At 35.9% G+C, this 19834-nt stretch overlaps 1 protein-coding gene across 2 annotated transcripts in view; it reads left to right on the top strand.

The window, feature by feature from the left end:
- Positions 1-3603: 3603 nt before the first annotated feature.
- Positions 3604-19834, top strand: part of LOC129768539 (zinc finger CCCH domain-containing protein 13) — a 101863-nt gene continuing 85632 nt past the window's right edge. For both annotated transcript variants that reach the window (XM_055770262.1, XM_055770261.1), the window contains exon 1: positions 3604-4321. The gene's annotated coding sequence lies outside the window, so the exon portion shown is untranslated. The remainder of the gene's footprint in view (positions 4322-19834) is intronic.

The raw sequence follows: 19834 nt of genomic DNA, 5'->3' as shown, positions 1-19834 counted from the left end.
GGTTTTAGAAATCTCCATTTTTGAATGAAAACATTCGAATTCACAATTAGATGTTGCATTTATCATTGCTTGAGTTTACTGTCATCATATTGATTCATTCATAATTTAGGCTTTCTTCAGAATATTGCCTTTTCTTGGTCATTTTAGAAGTGTCCACCTCAACACAGAAAAACCATACTTCTGCTATGCGCGAAGCACACCATAAACAAACATAAACAAACTGCAGCGCGCCAAGCGGTTGCCATAGAAATCATGTGGACAAAACAACATTATTGAATTGGACAACTTATGATCAGAATTGAGTTCATCAAAATGCGTTAATTTAATGGTTTAGCTATGTAAAAATTGTGCTCCCTTGGCCGAGTGGTTAGCGTCATAACTAACATGCCGGGTGTTCGGGTTCGATTCCCGTTCTGGTCGGGGGAAATTTTCGTCAAAGAAATTTCCTCCGACTTGCACTGTGATCACGCGTATTCTAGAGCTTGCCACTCAAAATGCATTCAAGGCGTGTTATTTGGCATAGAAATCTCAACTAAGTACTAATAAAAAATGACGCAAGTAATACTACGTTGAGACGGCGAAGTTCCTCTAGGAACGTTAGTGCCATTGAAGAAGAAGAAGATGTAAATCCGATACAAATGGTGAGCAAGCATGATGTTTACAATATTTATAAGTGTTGTAATCCAGAAAAGGTCTGAATACGTGCCAAATAATCATCTGGTGATCGATTAAAAGTTAGCTCGAATGAGGGGCGCATTGACACAAATAGAAGGTGTATTTTATAATCCTTTAAAACATTTCATTTCCTAAAAATATACTATCAAACTACTATAAATCATGTAAAAGGCAATTTCATTTATATGTTTCGAAACATTCGAAGGCCTTATTTGACACAGGAGCGCTGAATTAGAGCATTCAAAAAAGTGGGCAAACCATGATCATATTTTCGACTGGACAAACCAAGATCATTTACCCTACTTCTACTAAAACTCATCATTATAATATCAGATATTTTCAGACACAATTCTCGTTCAAGATTTTTCAACCACTTGCAAATAACATGTTTCTCCGTTACATTGAATAAATGTTTGATACAGAAAATATGATAGAATAAAGACAAACCCCCCTCCCCTTTTCTCATCTTAGAGAGGGGGGAGGAGTGTCTCTTCACCATAGAAACGTTTCGTGCCATCTAAAATATTCACATGCCAAATTTGGCTCCATTTACTTGATTAATTCTCGAGTAATGCATAAATTTGTTATTCATTTGTATGACAGCCCACCCTAAGAGAGGGGGGAGGAGTGTCTAACCACCATAGAAACATTTATTGCACCCTAAAACCTCCAGATGCCTGATTTGGTTGCATTTGCTTGATTAATTCTCGAGTAATGTAGAAATTTGTGTTTCATTTGTATGGCAGCCCCCCTAAGAGAGGGGGGAGGAGTATCTAACCATCATAGAATCATTTATTAAATGATTCCAAAATACTTTTCAATTCCAATTTTATTTATGAAATGAGTAAGAATTTTTTGACCAATAATTTAAAAATGACAATTTGCAATCACGATTTTTCAAACTGGTAGCATATTGAAGAAATGATTTTTCAAAATTTCATCTTGTTTCATTATTGGTACGGTATTAAATAACGATAGAACGTCCAGCTAGTTATTTACAGAACAGTTATCTTGGATGTCAATCATCTGTTTTGAAGTTATTACGAGGGTCACTATTTATATTTCGGGAATAGGAACAAAAACAAATAGTTAAGCTGCGAATATATTTTTATTGTTTTTCAAAGTGCCTAATTTGATTTCATTTGCATGACTAATTCTCGAGTAATGTAGAAATTTGTGTTTCATTTGTATGGCAATCGAGCTGAGACTGCAAAAATTTACAAATCAAAATCAATTCGCTGCCGCATACTTACTACTGCCTGCCTGCCTGCTTGCCCGTCGAGAATGCCGCCGAGAACCAGCAGTATGGTCTCGAACATAAGAACCTTCCCCGACCCCAAAAACCCCTACATATCAATTTTCATGTCGATCGGTTCAGGAGTTTCCGAGTCCATAAGAATTAGATAGACAGACAGAAAGACAGACAGACAGACATCACTCCATTTTTATATACATATATACTAGCTGACCCGGCAAACTTCGTCCCGCCCAAAATTTGTTTTTTGTTATCAATACCTTTAAACATTCACGTTTTCTTACTGAGCGCAAGTTCATGAGTCTAATCGTAGAGCTTTTCATTGATTGATCTTCTAATCGATCCCTTTGAATTCACCTTTTACTAAAAAAATCCTAGTACTTCTACTAAAACTCATCATTATAATATCAGATGTTTTCAGACACAATTCTCGTTCAAGATTTTTCAACCACTTGCAAAAAACATGTTTATCCGTTACATTGAATAAATGTTTGATACAGAAAATATGATAGAATAAAGACAAACCCCCCTCCCCTTTTTTCATCTTAGAGAGGGGGGAGGAGTGTCTCTTCACCATAGAAACGTTTCGTGCCATCTAAAATATTCACATGCCAAATATGACAGCCCACCCTAAGAGAAGGGGGAGGAGTGTCTAACCACCATAGAAACAATTATTGCATCCTAAAACCTCCAGATGCCTGATTTGTTTGCATTTGCTTGATTAATTCTCGAGTGATGTAGAAATTTGTTATTCATTTGTATGACAGTCACCTCCCCCCCCCCCTTTGAGAGAGGGAGGAGTATCTAGCCACCGTAAAAACATTTATTGTACCCTAAAACCTTCAAATGCCAAATTTGGTTTCGTTTGCTTGATTAATTCTCGAGTAATGCAGAAATTTGTGTTTCATTTGTATGGTAGCCCCCCCCCCCTTAGAGAGGGGGGGTGGAGTGTCTAACTACCATAGAAACATTAATTGCACCCTAAAACCTCCAGATGCTTAATTTGATTGCATTTGCTTGATTAATTCTCGAGTAATGTAGAAATTTGTGTTTCATTTGTATGGCAGCCCCCCCTTAGAGAGGGGGTGGAGTGTCTAATTACCATAGAAACATTCATTGCACCCTAAAACCTTCAATGCCAAATTTGGTTTCGTTTGCTTGATTAATTCTCGAGTAATGCATAAAATTTGTGTTGGGATGCCAGTGCAGATTGATTGTCCAATGCATGCCTTTAGGGTAACAAAACTTTATCCTATTCCAACTTTTACGCCCCCAGGATGCCCTAGGAACTCTACCATTTTAACGTTGAATGTAAACAAACCGATCAGCATGACGAAAAAAAAGTGTCGCCGCCTTCGGCTCACCTAGACAATGGTCAATCGACTCGATCCTCCACCGTTCGGATGAATGAATCCATGCACCGAACGGCATTGGGGCTCCGTTTCGGGATCTATCGCGTTTTTTTTTCTCGATGTGCGGCAATTGTATTGAATATTGCGCGCAGCGGACTGGCGTATGCGCGCGTACTCTCACACTACCTTGCGCCAGTGCGCATGGAGCAGTCAGCAAGCCCCATCATAGGTGTTTGTGTGGGTGCTCGTGCTCTGCCGCTCTGTACCTCTGCTGGTTCTCGGCGGCATTCTCGACGGGCAAGCAGGCAGGCAGGCAGTAGTAAATATGCGGCAGCGAATTGATTTTGATTTGTAAATTTTTGCAGTCTCAGCTCGATCGCGGTGTCGCTCGCACTTGCCGTTTCGTTTGTCGTGCGATTTTGTTCGGTTGTGGTGTGTTCAGTAGTGGTTTCGAGAGTCCTCCGAGATTTTTGTGCCGCGTGTTACCTTCCATTGCTCGTCTCATCGATAGACCCTTTCGGTAAAATCCGGATTGATCGACTTTCACAGATATGTATTGTGCACTTTTGTCCTCGACTGAATCGAATCAACCTATTATTGCGAAGTGATTTCAACGATCCGCTCTCGAAGCGCCAGCAGCAGCAGCGAACCCGAAAACAAGTGATCGGTGTGAATAAATAATCGACCTTTTCGCTAGTGAAAGAAGCGAGTGGTGGAAAAATAGCAAATGTGAAGCACGATTCGCCGCCACCCACAACAAGTGCCATTCAGCAGCAGTGGTGTTAATAAACAACGACTGTGTGTGATTTCGGAATTCGACGGTGCCAACGAATCCCCCTCAAGGAATTCAAGATTTACTGGAATTCTATTCTCGGAAACAAGTAGGACGAAATTTGTGGCGGTTGGATTGGTCGCATGATTTCATCAGCACCTGCCGCCTTCAAGAGTATATAATTGTACAAATTATTGCCTTCTGACATCCAGCTGTTAGTTTTGAGCGACTCCGGACTCCTCATAACTTCCACCGGACTATTTGAAGGTGAGTTCGTATGCAGCTTGGTTACTTATGAAAAAGATGTTTGTTCAAGACTTAAGGGGTACTTGTGGAAGAGTTGCTACGTACATATTGTGTGTATTCGCCGAAGATGTCTCTGCAAACATTAGTTTATAACTGTAAATGAGCAATATTCAGTGAGTTCGGTAACTTGGTTTATCTTGTTGACATTTTATATGTGAATAGTAATGTTTGGTTGAATTTCGAAAGATTTCCTTGCAAATTAAACCCCCGAATAATAAATGTGTATATCCAGAGTTGAGCGTATCGTAGTTAACAAGTATTGTTTTAAATGATTATAAGAGAAATAAATTTACCAACACCTGACCTTGATCGAGATAATGGTTGAAAATAATCCTAGATACACAACACGTGGATTCACTACAGATATCCAGAACCACCGTTCATGAGTATCTGATGGAGTTGATGATAAAGTTTTCTATAAACGGTGGGATTGAAGAGCATGCCTTTCTTTGGGTTCAGACTGATAACGGAATGGTGTTTTGAAAAGCACTCCAACTAATTTTGAACTGCAGTTCTTCGCTGATTTGAATAAACGAAAGACTTGTCCAGACATTCCGCTGAACTATGAACCAAAATACGAACAGTTGTTCCGTTGACATCATTGCCTCCTAAACTCGAGAACCCATTCTGTTCTGCCCCGGTTCGATTACGTCACGTTTTTTTTCTATTGAAATCGAACGAGTCAAATCACGCCGTCAAGGTCTGTCCGGCGATAAAATCGCTCCCAAACGGCTGGTTTTAAATTGCCACCCCGGGTCGGCTTCCAAACGACACCAAACCCATTTAATCGTTACGGCCCTATTACACGCACGACTGACAACGCGCCGTAACCCATTCAACAGCAGCAGCCTCACCAGCGAGTTTGGTGGCAGCAACAACTCTGGCTCCCGCCTCCCGTATCCAGGAGACAACAGGCCATTGTGTTTGTGGTTGGGTGGGAATGCTTTATTTTTGTCTAGGTCACAACCGTACCGAATCCTATTGTCAGGTGTGATGTCATCCGGAGCTGTCCGAACGCGCGCAGGTTTGCCGCTCATTTCCGTATGGGATTAATCTGCACACATTTCGGAAGATCATTGGAAGCTACTGGCTGCGAGTGGGAGGCTGGGTAAAACTGCGCGCTGTGATGCTACAAAGATGGAGTGCTGGTATTTTTAGGATTCGAGATCATGCGGAGGCGATCTTCCACCTACCTAACGGCGGAACTAACTTTTTGGATTGAGTGTATGACTTATTGATGGTAAGAAAATCGATTCTCAGAGTGGAGGTTCTTCGTAGAACAGCTGCGACGATCGATCAATATTTTTGGACTTGTTGCCAACAATCCAAAGATATTCGTTGATTCAAATGAGCATTGTCATACGATCAATTTTATGAAACCTAAAATACTTTGTTAGAAAGCTCACATTAAATTCTTATGCAAAAATAAACTTTGCGAATAATATTGTTGTAAGACGAACCGTTTTTGAGATAATAACTGTCATAAATTTTTTTATATTATTACAGGGAAACTTCCATATAACGTACCCTCGATATAACGTCACTCGATATAACGTACATTTTACTTCGATATTTTCAAAGTCCAAAGGAATAGTTTTTCGAATACTTTTTGTCTGAAAGAACAATAAATTTTCTGTATTTTGATACTAAAGCATGTTTTGTACTTTTGACCAGTCCCGAAAAACAACTGTCCGGATTTTAAATGAAGCAAATTAAATCAAAAATACGAAGGGAAACATCACTTGAAAAGTTGGCTTCGTCTTCTAGTTGAATTTATTCAATAACCTTACTCAAACAGCAGCACAATAAAGTAATATAAGCCACGTTTCTGAGTACTTTTTATGCTTCGATATAACGAACAATTCGATACAACGTACAATTTTGAGAGTAAAATGTACGTTATATCGAAGTTACCCTGTAATGCGTCAAACTCAGTTAATACTAGATATACCGATAATTTGACTTTACCTGTTTCTACCAGCATCATGATTGCTATGTGCGCATAGAGCAATTAAAGATTTTATTTTGATTTTTTTTAAATAGTTTTTTTTTATCCCTTTTGTTTATTTTAGGCTCATTAGCATTTTAGCTGTAACAGAGCCGAATTTTGCTCGACGTTTTAAGCATTTTTAAGACATTTGGCATCAAAAACGAAATTTCGATTTTTCAAATTTCCTTTAATTGGTTATAGGAGTGGTAATTTTACTCATGTAAATAGTGAGAGTACATGCGTATTGCTCCGATCAATATACAGTTGAATCTCGATATATCGTTCCCTTGGTTGTAACGTACACATTTTCAATGAACGGTTTTCATGCCAACTCGACTTAGGAGTTGGCAGCACCATCTCAGATTGCAGTGATACGTTGAGGGTGTAAATGCATTGGTTATTTGAGTAACTTGAAATCTCAAAAAAAAAAATTAGACCCCTTTTAGAAAAGAGCCAGTTTTTTTCTTTTTTTTTACAAAAATGTCTCACTCAAACAAACCTTGTCTCACTCAAAGGCAAACCTTTTTTTGTGCGGGGGATAGGGACCGCACAAAAAAGGTCGCATAAAAAAAATCGTGCAAAACTTCACCAGTAGCTTTAAAAAGTCGTGTTCGGTACATATTTTGAAAAAAGCTTCTTTTGTGCGGTAGATAGGGACCGCATAAAAAAAGTGTCCCCCAAGAAAATAACTCAAATCCACGCCATTCACCGTTCAATTTGCTTTTGTTTCCCTGCTTTGCGATGGGACACTTTGCCACTTCGGTTGCGCGTGACTGTTTTGTGCTTTTAGTTGTATGTCGAAACGTGTTGCTTTTAGAAATCATGTCATGCAAAAACATAGAGCATTTGATGAGAGGAGGGGAATGATTTCAACAGTGGATAATTGAGACGCAAATATGCTTTTTTCGCACTGAAATGCATATAAACATCGAAAAAAACTAAATGGACGATAACTTCGTCAAATACGCTTCTTTTCATACACCGCACAAGAACAGAAAACCGCACAAAAAAAAAAACAAATAATAAGGAAATAATTTTATATTTCAAAAAAATACCAAAAAATATTATACAAATTACACTGAAAAAAAAAAATTTTTAAGACTAAAATTGATTTTTCTGTAAAATATTTCAATTCTTTTTATTTTAATTTTTTTATGTTTTTTTTCTTCTGAGCGAAATCATATGACTAGTCCATACAACTAACAACAAGTCTCCCAAACATCGGAAGAAGGGCATTATTACAGGGAATTTTTTTTTTCAACAAGCAAGCGGTCATTTTATCTGTTTACCTCAACAGCATGAAGGAAAACATCATGAGAAAGGTTGGTTTCACCTTCGAGTTGGATTTTTCATCATTATTCACTATCTCTACCCAAACAACATCACAATGAAGTAATATGAGCTATGTTTCTATTTTGTTTCGATATAACGTAAAATTTTGAAAGCGAAATGTACGTTATATTGAAGTTTCCCTGTGGCACTTTTCGAAAGTAATTAGATTACTAGATGAAAATTTGTAAAGAAATTATCCGTCCTACTTTTTATAGTTTATGGTATAAAAAGCTTGTTAATAACAAGTTCATTTATAGAAGCTAAAAAAAAAACGTTGTAGTAGGAACTTTGTGCCTCATCTTTTTCAAAATAAGGATATCCAATAAGTAGTTTTAAATTCAGACAGAAGCTAAAATTTTATGCCATATTTGTCGGCCTTATTTGGCGAATATCGCGTAGGGTAGGACGGGGCTAGTTGGTCATGGGGGTAAGTTGTTCAGTGACGATATCTTGAAATCCGAGCGTCCGAAAAATTATTATACCCATATTGATGGGGTTCTGAGAAAATATGTAATCCCCCATTTTGTAGTGGCCGCCATCTTGGATTTGCATTTTTCATAAATAACCGTATTCTGCTAGTCAAGCCCTTTCATTTGATACCCATATTAGCTTTTCAATATGGACTCATTATACAAATTATTCAAAATTTCCGAAAATCAAAACTAAAATATTCCGGATAATCGAGTCTCCGGATAATCTAGTTCGACTTGTATTTGAATCGAGACAATCTTATACCTACTACCGCACAAACCACTTGCAGTATAATTGTCATATTTGCAATTTTGGCTGTAAAATTTTCATTAAACATAATAAACGCCAACATTGAATATCAGAACTCACAATAATGCATCGAGTAATGTAGCATACCTAGAAATTATTTCAATATACTTTGGGGCGAACGAAGCAAATATCAAAACAAATGCAAGCAAGAAACCGGCTGTGCGCCTCTGAGACTAGCCCCGGCCAAGAGGATATGATCCGCGAGTCAAGATGTGTTGCAAATTTAGCTGTCATTGCCAAACTATCAAACTACTCGGTGAGCTCAAGGCAGATCTATGGAACAAGGTGCGCCCACTCGTTATTATTTAACTCGAAACAATTGTCAAATTCGCGAAAATTGAAAGATGGCAGTTTTGCAATCTTAAAATTTGAAGTTATTCGATTACTTGAAATAGGACGCTATCTTAACCATTTGGCTCTATATTACACAACATTTACAAAAACTTGCCAATATAATATAAAATCATCATCAGATACAATCCCAGTTTAATACTACGTAATACTGTATTGCATAGAATACATATTCGAAACAGAAAAGTAAATTTTCATTCATTATTTTTTATTTTTAAAGTGTGTTAATGTCATCCTGTAAATTCATGGCTGTATACGCTGTTGAAGGTAGTCTTTCTTGTATATCTCACCATTCATAATTTCAGAAGAGATGTAGAGAGTTCTAACTTGTCCACATCCGCGAATCGCCTGCCAGATAAGAAATTTCCTGGATATTTTCACATTTTCTTTTTTCTAATATCTGCCGGAACGTCATTTTTCGACTTAGCGACGCAATACTGTTGGAGAAAAACTGTGTGTAGTTTCGAGACATAGGTTTTTATGGTGACTTTTTGCTTATTATTCCGGTTTGGTACCGTCTGCACTTTGTAAGCATGTAGTTCAGAAAACTTCATAGTTTTTCGGTTCAAAAAGACTGACATCTTGTGTATTCTAGCGACATCCTGGGGTGATAGAATCGACTGGCGCTTAAATTTTACCAAAACTTTTTTCTGCCCATTTTCGGGTTCATTGAATCTAAGCTTCTTCGCGCTGAATCGTCCGTATTTTTCTAGTAATGGCACAAAACTTTCTCGCGGGTAATTTGCTCAAACTCAAATTCGTACAACACGATGCAGATTTCTTTTCACTACTTTTGAAGATCGAAAACAAGCTTTCGAAACATTCAATTTAGATAAGTTCATAGTGTCACAATGCGAATCTATGAAAATTCACTCAAACTCATATTCGTACGGTAGTTGGAATTTCAATGCGATTTCGAAGGCGTTGATAAATTCCAGGATTCAATCCTTAATATGATAACCCTTGTTCATTGCAACATTGCAACTTTGCTGTCTTTAGACGCTATCTACGAGCTTGTTGGTGTGTTTGGGAGGAATATTCATCCATTGATCCATCAAGTGGTTTGTTAGAAATTTGATGATTTTTAACTTTCCTACGCGGATTTACTTACCATAATCTATGAGGTGTTATTTGAGCATTATTATCGCTTACAGACATCGGTAAAATAAAATGTTCACGTTCATATCTTTTTTATTTCTTTCAAATATTTCATGAATCCATAGTTAATCGTTAAGTTTTTTTATTTAATAGATTCTTCAATTAGATTGATATTGAATCCTTATAACACATCATAAAGGTTATATTTAGGCCCACGAATTTCTTAATTAATTGTCTTAACTTATTACTACTGAGGTGGGTTGAGACGACTTTTATGCTGTTTGTTTGGATATATGAAAATCGAGGTTTTCACAAGAGCAGGGATCGGAAAAGTAATTTTCAACTGAACACCATCAACACCATCAACCTTCGCATTCAATTGGAAATGTGTTATGCTTCTTCCAGCAATTTCTCTTTCTGCTTTTGCTTTGTACGTGTTCACTTCATTTTGTACCGCAAAATGAACTTCACGTCATATTGTAATGACTTCCCCGCTCTCCGACTAAATTTGTTTCTCTCTCTCATTTACAAATTGTAGATGAGTTCACGGTAGGTGAACAATGGAGCCATCCATTAAGGGTGTAACTACTCATCATAAATCAAGCTTTCGTTTTACTTTATGTGGACGTTAACATAAGATTATATACGCGGGCAAAGAAGTATATGTCGAGGTGTAGTAGCCACGCCAATTACAACAACCATTTGCTTCAACTGGAAAATGAGCTGAGAAACGTTAAGAGCGAAAATAATTGATGAACGGGTTATGTTTGGCAACGAATGTGTTCCTTGTGACTCAAAAACAAGAGAGAGGAATACGTTAAGAGTAGTGCGGAGCAAAGGTGCGCACCTAACTGTTGTCTTCCAATAATTTTTGAAAGATATGCAAATATTGTTCAGTTTGCTTACCAAATTGTAACTATATATTACCTTCGAAACGTAATCCATAAATCCTTCGAGTTTTGTTTGCTTGTCCAACTGGAATATTGATTGCCCATTGTTGAATCCCATGATTTTGGCTGGGTCGGTTTATTGAATGTATCAAAAAGACGCACGATGTATTCTCATGAAGGTAGATGTCCAAACTATTCCTGCCAGTTGTGTAACCTGGTTGATCGGATGGATTTTGTAGGCTTCCGTGAAAACAAGCACCAGGCACCAGGTGGGTTGGCCTGTTTCTCGGAGTGCTCACTCTCAAATACTGGCTCGAACCGCCCAGGGTACTGACATATCATTGCAGAAGTTGAATTCTCATAGAAAAAAGATTTGAATCATAGAATTATTCACAAATATGAACCTCTTTCTTAGACCTGCCTAAGAAATACCGAGGTCTTCCTCTTTCAATCTCTCTCCAGAAGCATCTTTCGGGCCATTTTGAACATTTCAAGAGTACATTTCTTCCAGATGTATTCGTTCTTGTAAGTCCTGTATGAAAACATTTCGCTTGAAAATACTTTTTAGATTTCATCAACGGTAAAACGTTAGGAACTTTTGCCCCACAGCCACGAACATTCGCGATTTTTTCAACTAAAACCTGTGTTTCAAAAAGTCCAGTGCGAACTTTTGGCCCGCACTACTCTATGGAAATGTACCTGCTCGAAACGAAGCGTCTGAAAGGAAAGTTAATTATCAAGTTTCGTTGTTGAAAATTTTGGACCCTGTACAAGAGCTATCAAATATCCGAACCATGCTTAGAACAGACGCACCATAAGCATTATTAGAGCGCACAGCTGGAATCAGTCTTCAGAAAACATACGCTGCGATGCACTTCAGTTTAATTTTCATCAGCGCGCGTTCATAACAAACCCATATTCCCTCTTGGTACGGAGTGTACCAAATACATAACCAAGAGAGCGCCCAATGAGCACAGTGCAGAATTCAGAAACTAAACATCGCTTCTCACTTGTGTGATGTACGCCTCATTTTACACACACACACACATCAAATTCAAGCACCCGCTTTGTCTTCACCCATTCTAAGCAAAGCTTAAAAACAACAGCGCGCCTCCATACTTACCGTATACGCCTATTACGACACAAATCACGTCACAAAACTCGGTGCAAAACATGTGCTGACAACAAAACATTTGATCTGTGTTTCGGAGCGTGCTCATTCGTCAGAGCGCATGTCTATACAACGCGAGAGCTGAACTGAGTTAAAAAAAACTTTTTACGCATCAGCACCGCGTTGCATTCCGAACACTGCTGTCATATCAATGCATACGTATGGCGAATTTCATGCCAACTCGGAGCTGGCAGCACTGTCTCAGATAGTAGTGAAACGTTGTGGGTGTAAAGACATGGGTCATTTAAGCAACTTTGCGTACTTGAAATATTCGAAAAACAATTAGACTCCTTTTTGGAAAAAGCCATTTTTTTTTCTTTTTTCTATGATACCTACAAAATGCTTGTCAAAGGATGAAATGTAGGAAATTATTTAAATTTTCACAAAAAATTACCAAAAAAAATTTGGAAAAACTTATTTTAAAAATTAAAATTTATTTTTCTCAAAAACGTATTTTTTTAAAATTCTTTAAAATATATATATCAAGTCGTCCATACATCGGAAGATGGGCACTTTTACAGGGAAAAAAGTTTTTCGAACAACAACTTTTTCATGTATATTTGAAAAAAATACAACTTATCCTAATTTTGTTTAAAGTCAAGATAGCGATATAGAGTATTCGACAAATTTTTAGATCTTGTTAAAATATAAACTTTTGTCGAAGACGTCAACTTTCTATACATCGGACACATTTACATGGAAAAAGTTTTTCGAACAACAACTTTTTTATTTTTTTCATTGAAAAAATGATATTAATGTTTAATTTGTGACATTTTCATGTATAAAATATCACAATTTACATGCTCTGCTAACTTTTCTTTATTTGGAAACATGTCAAGAACATGTCAAACGTGAGAATTTACACACAAAAATGTTATGAAGTCTTGTTCAGGAGTCTTCATACAAAAATGTCTTATATTCCAAATACTATAAAAGATAGAAAGTTGACGTCTTCGACAAAAGTTCACATTTTAATAAGATCTAAAACTTTGTCGAATACACTATATCGCTATCTTGACTTTAAACAAAATTAGGATTAGTTGTATTTTTTCAAAGAAAATATAAAAAAGTTGTTGTTAGAAAAACTTTTTCCCTGTAAAAGTGGCCATCTTCCGATGTATGGACGACTTGTTGGAAATTGTAAGGGCTATTCATGTATATATTTTTGGGAATTTAAAGAAAAAATATTTTGAGAAAAACGAATTTTAATTTTTAAAATAAATTTTTTTGTCAACAAAATTTTTTTCCAAAAAATTTTTGGTATTTTTTCGTAAAAATTTAAATAATTTCCTTTGACATAAATTTTGTAGGTATCATAGTTTTTAAGTTTTAATTTTTTGTAAAAATTTAAGAAAAAAAAATTGGCTTTTTCCAAAAAGTTGTCTAATTATTTTTCGAATATTTCAAGTAAGCAGAGTTGCTTAAATGATCCATGTCTTTACACCCACAACGTTTCACTGCTATCTGAGATGGTGCTGCCAACGGCCAGTCGAGTTGGCATGAAATTCGTCGTATATCACACCACATCATAAAATAAATTGGTTCTTATAAGTATACATGAAAGAGAGTTTGACTCCTGTCAGTGCAATGGGGGTTAAATTTGGAAGTCTTCTACGAGTGCAACCTTTGATCCGTACTTATTTGCAGAGAGTTTCTTTTTTTGCTCTCCTGTATTGCGCTTATATTGTTGTGACATATACTTTATACACAAACTCGCCTTTTACTAAAGTAAATGCTGTACCAGTATGTGCTAAAAATTTTTTTTTAATTTTTTGTTTTTGAATTCTTGTTAGAATGACGTAAGCAGGACGACGATCCACCACTATGCAATCGAAATTTGTCTGCGTCGTCGTGTACTGCTTGCGGGATTATGTTTTGGCCTTTTTTTGTCGTTTTTCGTCGGAGTTATTCGGCTTTATTCCCGTTTCCACTTAACGGTGGAAACGAAATGAACGTCACGTGCATATTATAAATGTTTAAATTAGGGTGAAAAAATAGTTAAAAATAGTTTAAAATAGTTTAAATTAGGGTGAGAACAACGTACTTCTAGTAGGTAAATAACGCCAAGAAAAAATTTTCATATAAATTTGAGCAATTTAAAACTGCCTTAGGGTCGACTAATTTGATAGAGAATAGTTGGCATCATACAAACTAATGTCGTATCCGGATGTCGACACCATACCGCCGTCAACGCGAATTGTCATTACGTTGGTGACAGTTTCAACGATTTTGCTAACTCGTCGTGCGAGTAGTTAGAATTTTTGCGATGTGCGAGTAAAATTTGAATGCATTTTGAAAACTGCAGAACAAATACCGAAATTCAAAGGGGTGTTCAGGTTTTTTTAGATGCACTTTTAAAATGAAAGTGTCAAGATTAATTTGACCAAATATTGATTATAGCACCCTATGACATAAATTTGTATTATATATTGAAACTTTCATAAAAATGTTTCTAGGAACTGGAATAAAATTTTCGACAAATTGCAAGACTGCAAGACTTCATGATCATTGCGGGGGCCTTTGCAGATGTCAGACGATATGAGATGATATTGTACTACTGGTAAGCAATTCCAGCAAGGCGTGACTCAGCACAACGGTCGTGTTTATTGCCACTGCCCTGCAATATCCCAAATGATGCGCAACAAATTTTCAACAACTTGTCGGCAATAGGTCCCGACGACATTTTGCGCAGTTTCAAGACTACCCACCTAATCCCCGCGCGGTGTCACCTGTCAAGTTGTTTTTTATCATTCTCACACGTCTTGATTTATTTTCCCGCTTTCGGCCAAAGTGTTTCGTGTGCTGGGTGTGTGTGACTCGTACTCCGTCCCATTTCCATGAATTACCTAAGCTCCCGAGATTGATCGCATCTTCCTGTGGGGATGACCTGCCGACGACGACGACGACGAGGTGACTTTTATTTTGCAACGACGACAAAGATTCCGGTACACAAGGTGGGACGGAGAGAACCCAAATTGACGACATCAAATCGGCCGAAAATCAGTGAGGAAAATAATGAGATAATAAATGTACATTTTTCTGCCTCTTTGAGCCGAGCGGACTAAGTCCCGAAAGCGGACAACGGACGGAGCTGAAATTAATTTGTGATTATGTGAGAGATGGGGTGAATGTGGGTATTTTTTTCGCGGGGTTTTGGTTGAGAAAATGAATGCTGAATTTTTTCGGCCGCTGGATGGGCATTCGCTTGGTGCGGTGATTTTCTTTCGTGTAAGACTACAAAAGATGTGTGTGAAAGGTGTTTTAAAAGGTTTTTTCCTTCATCCTCGGTAGAATTATGCGACGAGATCTCTTCATGCTTATATGAGGTTATGATGAGTGTTTTTTTTTGCTGCGTTTCGGAGTGCCTGTTGTGAATACTAATATTCTCCGGGTGAGACAGTGAGCTGTTCATGAATATTGATTGGACGATATCAATGCTGGTCGTCGTGACTATCAGTTTCATATGTTTTTGGGTGTTTTGACTTTGCCATGGTACAACTGATTGAAGTGTCACTGTCGATGAGTTCATCGTTATTGATGAACTTTGGAATATGTTAATGGAACTCCGAGATTTCTCTCAAATGTTAATCCATTGGTACGAATCCAAAACATCGGTGCGTCCTAAAAAATGAGTCGATTTCTCAACTTAACAAAACTTCCTGGATATAATAGTAGTCGTGGGAGGGATCAATTTTTCACACACAATTGCGTTCAACGAAGTAATACTTAAATGTTGCCTCGGCACTTCATCAATGCCAATGTCAAACCTGTCCGCCTGCTCCATAGACTCTTCAATTTGGGCACTTACACCGCTGTTGACGGTTATCTGTCCACCATACAACCTGTCCAGTTTTCTCTAGGACCCGTCAACACAATTGATCGCCCTTGTCAGCGCGGCGGTCACGATCTTTTGCCATGACCTCCTCCTACCAGTTCTGAGAGAATTATTTCCCTCATTTATCTCTTCGAACCCGAACGGGGGAGACGGGAGGAGAATCGTGATCTTCTCATTTGTAAATATCGCGCCGGGATCGAGACCCGCACGGGGGACAATGACACGGCACCAGGCGACTGGATTAATGTTCTCCCCAAAAATGCCGAAATAAAAACCAGAACTCAGCTCGTTGCGGTCAAATTGGAACCAACGTTGAATGATGATACCTGAAAGGGGAATAAATGACACCGCAATGTGCGAACCCACGCAGAGATCACCTTTTCTTCCGACACCCACTGGTGACCCCTCCTACCACTACCGCACCCCTCCCGAACGACATCGGTCCGTCCGGTTGACTTTTTGGGAAGTTCCATACCACCAAGCGTGAGAGACGAAGCAATTATCGGAAATTAAAAGTGGCTGTTAAGTCCAGATTAGGGCGCAACCGGCCTCCCGGTCCCTGACAAATGAGATATTATTCGCGGAAATCATCGGGTTGAATTTTAGTGGGCTTAAGTGGGTAGCCTCGAGTTCGACGGATTACCGGGGGGGCTTGACTTACGCGATTTTCTGAATTATGGTATTCAGCCGAATTAAGGTATGAGTCGAGTGTCAAAATATTCTAATTGATGTCCTGACATTGTGTGAATTGTATTTTGGCACTAAAAGGGAGAGGATGAGGGAGGGCGATAAGAATGTTGTTTCTGGTTGCAGTGATTCCTGGAATGTGTTGACTTTGGGATCCACGATGGGTCATTCTTCATAAAAGACCATTATTGAAGTTTTTCGTTGAATTGTGTCTTGATGGAGTATTGTAATAAATTTTGTACACCACATAATTTCTCATATGGAAATAATAACTGAAATCGATAACCGAAAGAACAAATAGCAGAGGTGACAGAATTTTTTTCCGATAGAATTGTTTTATTTGAAAACTTTAATATTCTGGTTTATCCCAATTTTAAACGTCTCTGTATATTAATCAACTATTCCGTTTGTTTATTTGTTCGTTATTATTTGAAACTTTGTTATAATGAAATTTGTAGAATATTCTGATTCCCATCAAAATATTAGCTTTTTCCAATATTTTTCTGTTGTCTTTAGAATTATCATTTTTTAATTTTAACAGGTCTCTGGAATATTTAAGTAAATTTATTTTTGAATTTTATGTTGGTATTCGATATAACAAAATGAACTTTGTTTATAATTTAAGAGTTTCTTGATTTTCTAAAATTATTTAAATTTTTAAGGTTTTCTTTTATTTTTAATAGCAGTCTTTTTCGATTTTTTGTTCAATTTTTCAAGGCTGTGTAATTAATTTATTTTTATATCTTTTTCCTTAAATTTCCGGAATGTTTGGAATACTTCTTGGGTTATTATATTTTACTGTAGCCGGTCATTACTTTATTTTTCGAACTTTGAAAACATACAAATCTCAATATTCTTAATTTTTTTTTTTTTTTGATTTACACTTTTTAATGGCTTTGCATGTTTGTTCGATTGATTCTTCATGCATGAATTATTACTTGCAACTTTCAAAAATATTTGTATGTATGAATTTAAGAATCAATAATTTGAATGAATTAGAATGATTAGTTCTTAAAAGAATTTTTTTCTTATATTGTCATATTATTCATTCTAAAACAAATTTGTGTTTCGGTTCTCATATTTTCAAATTTTAATTTTAATAATTTGAAACCTGTTTCAATTTATTTGAAGTAACATAAATTCATCGGAATTTTCACGTTGAGTTTTTTTTTGCTATTTTCGTCAATTTTGAAATGTTTGACAAAAAAATGTTTTCAAACATTTCAATTTTTTTCAACATTTCAGAACCCATTCAGATTTTTCGGAATTTTGGAAATATTTCAATACTTTTTGCTCCTATTTTTTTCTACAAATCTATACTCTTCTCTGTTTCTTCAGACCTTATATGAGGGGCATAGAATGAAAGGGGTGTAAGTGATTTGATCGATTTCTCTACATAGACTCTCTCTTTTGGTCATAACTTAGCTGCAAATACATTTCCAGCTGTATTTGACAATGTGGAAGATAGGTCAGAGGCTCATCTATCAGATTCTATAGCAAACTTAAATTGGAACGTTTTTGCAGCTGAGTTATTTACTAAATAAAAAGTTGATGAAGAGAAATCGATCAAGTCACTTACACCCCTTGCATTCTGAGCCCCTCATATGAATATTTCTGCGATTTTTTTCTTTTGTAGTTATTTTCACTTTTGCTAAATTGTTTCCACAATTTTTGAATTTTTAATTATGTTTGAACTGAACTTTCATGAATTACAAAAGTTTTCAAATTTTTAAAAATGGGATGATCAAATGTTTTTGCACAGGCCTCAATTATTAAGATTCTTCATCTGTTGATTATTATTTCAATTTTCCAATCCACATTTGTATAAACATTTGAAAATTGAATAATTCAATTTTTACTTATATTTGCAATATTATTTGCTTATGTTTTTATATTATTATATTCCAAAGGTTTTTTTTCTTCTTCTATCGTTGTTTTGGCACAATATATTGATTTTTAGGCTTTCATATTTTTAATTTAGTTTTGAAAATTTTGATCTGCTCTTTTCTTGAGTTTTTTTGTTAATATTTTTATATTGTTCGTTTTGGCAAAACGAATTAATGTTTTGGTTTGACCATTCTAAATTAAAAACTTTTCGATCTATTATTTTTATTTTATTTTAAATTGTGTATTATTTGGAATTGAGTTGTGAAATTTTCGGATTTTTTTTAAATGTACGAAGATGAAAAATAATTACTGTTTTGTTGTGTCTTAGCTTTTCTCAGTTTTTCTGTTGAACACCATTTTTTCTTTGAAATGTGATTTTGGTTCGTTCGATTTCTCTGTTTTGTTTTATGATATTCAAAAAAAAACTCAAATGCGGGAAATAGTTTTTTAGTTTCAAAATGTTCGGAATTATTTTCTTGAGTTTCTTTGTACCTTTAGGATTTCTTTGCTTTCAAAGTTTACTTTTTCCTGTTTTCTATATATTTTTCAATTCTCTGCATTTGATTACATTTTTCTCAAATTTCTCATTATTTCTCAGCAAAGTCCAAAAGCAAAAAGCAAAGTTCAGAAAAAAATCAATCCCCTTTATTTTTTTTGAATGAAATTTTGAGTTTTTCGAATTTGTTTTTGAAATTGAAATTGAAAAGTATTTATAATTCTGTGGAATATTTTTAATCCGAAATTTTAGAAACGTTTTGTAAAATATTAATTTCTTTAGCATTTTTTAAAATTCTGGATTTCTGATCTGTTGGGTTTTTTTTCCCAAAAAATTGTTGTAATATATAGTTTTTTAGAATTTTTATTACTCATGAAATATTTCTGGTTTTCTTATTTTTTCTTTATTTCTCATTTTTTCTATTATTTTTCGTTTCATTGTTATATTTTGTTTTTTTTTTTCAAATTCTTCAATATATTATATTTTGATATATTATTAATTTTTCTCTATTTTTAAAATTGACGTATTACACACTTGAAAATTAGATTTTTTTTTGATTTATGAAAACATTGGAATGGACTTCTTGTTTGATTTTGTCAACACGTCGAAATTCCCAAATGTAGTCATAAACCGTGATAATATTAAAAAATATCCACCTTTCTCTCCTGGATTGGGTCTTTGCCTTTCAGTATTTTTCAGTAATTTTGTTTTCATTGTTTTCAGGTTTTTTTTTTCAAATTCCTCAAATATATCATATTGCATTTTTCTATTTTCTAAATTTAGGTATTCATGCACTTGAAAGTAAGTTTTGTTTTTAAATTTATGGAAACATTGGAATGGACTATTTTTTATATTATCATGGTTTATGACTAACCGTGATAATATAAAAAATATCCACTTTTATCTTCTGTATTCGGCTCTTTGCCTTTCGGTATTATCAGTATCATATGGGATTCT

The sequence above is a fragment of the Toxorhynchites rutilus genome, chromosome 2, assembly GCF_029784135.1.
Source record: "Toxorhynchites rutilus septentrionalis strain SRP chromosome 2, ASM2978413v1, whole genome shotgun sequence".
NCBI lineage: Eukaryota > Metazoa > Arthropoda > Insecta > Diptera > Culicidae > Toxorhynchites > Toxorhynchites rutilus.
Note: the sequence above shows the minus strand (reverse complement) of the source record. Positions and strands in the feature narration are given on the sequence as shown.